Below are 1564 nucleotides of genomic sequence, written 5' to 3'. Positions count from 1 at the left end.
CTGGGTAAGTTCTTCATGACAGGTATGGCTGGGTTCTCTCTTTTTCTCCAGTCCCACAGGGACTGCCACATGTTTGGGCCACTAAGCCCATGGTTGCTGCTCAGTTGCATGCCAGTTCCTTCCTAGAAGTCTGTGTGGTCTATGAAGGTTCCCAGGGCCCCCAAGCCAGGGCCATGGTCCCTGCAGGCAGCCTGGTGACCACTACCACTGCTGCCACCACCTATGTCCCCTGACCTAGGGTTCTTTTTTATGCAAATACTTTATTTTGTATTTTATAAAACCTCACCAATATTCAAAAGCTATTACCAAAGTTAATATTGTCTAATGCCAAATCAAAATAAGTTGCAGAATGAGTAAAAATGAGACCTATATATGTTATACTATATCAGTAGTATTTGTGTAAGTGAAATTACATCATATGCCAAATTAAAATTATGAGAAAAACAGATAAAACAGAAGGATAAAACAAATTGCACACAAGCAGTCAATTGGTGTCAAGGACACATGATTTGCTGCATGTGACTGCCCATAGACAAAATGCAGATTCCCAAAGATGAGGAAGAGTATAAAGCATCATTACAGCTTGTGCTAACTCAGGACTCACACCAGAAAATGAGAAATAACTTAATGGACTCCACATACTTTACTTGGGTTGTGGAAATCCTAAAAGCCCAGACCTGACTGCTATGTACTCTATGCATGTAACAAAATTGTACATGCACAAATTTATAAAGATAATTTTTTAAAGTAAAAAGTTTTAAAAACAGAAAATACAAAAACACATGTTTTGGTTCTATGGATCTTCAGTAGCAGGCATTAAGAGAATCAAATGTTAAACTTATAGGCAACTTATACTCAAATTATGATAGATTCCTTATATCTTACAATGCTTCTGAGAATGCACTCACATCAACACATAATTTCAGGGGATAATGCCTTATTTATGCAAGAACATAGAAGAATTCTCCAAAGTTACAAGCTTTGGAATTCAAAACTTTCTTTCTTTAAGGCAACAAAGAGACAAAATTATGCAAACTCCCTCTTTGGTCAAGAGTCACATAAAACAGTCTTTGTTTGAGGATTACTTACGGGAAAGAAAAAAGCCATTTTGTTCTCAAAGCAGTTTGCTTATTCCCTGTGGTATTCATTACTAGTGTTGCTAATAAAGAAAGTCAAGAATGGAGCACAGTTAGAACTCAAAGCCTAAATAACAGATATGACAGCAACTAATCATGTACTGAGAAAATAATGTGATTTCCTATGAATTACATACATACATGCATGTGTGTGCATGTATGTGGCAGTGTGTTTCTGCCAGCACATCTTCGTCCCTCCGCATCATTGCTTCCTCCTAGTTGCCAACCATTTCCTCACCATTGGCCATGCCTGGAATGGCCATGCCCTCAATCCAGATAATGCTGCCCTGTTAGCCCCACATCTGCTCCCCAGGCTGTCTTCACAACCTTTGCTACATTTACCCTTTGATCACTTCCTGTCTCTGTGTGTATCAGAGTTTTTCACAGCAGTCCACACTTACAGGAGGACCCTCTCCTTCTACGGAAAG

This window comes from Otolemur garnettii, unplaced genomic scaffold, assembly GCF_000181295.1.
Source record: "Otolemur garnettii isolate 467f Iridium unplaced genomic scaffold, OtoGar3 scaffold00434, whole genome shotgun sequence".
Taxonomy (NCBI): Eukaryota; Metazoa; Chordata; class Mammalia; order Primates; family Galagidae; genus Otolemur; species Otolemur garnettii.
This window is presented reverse-complemented; position numbering follows the sequence as displayed.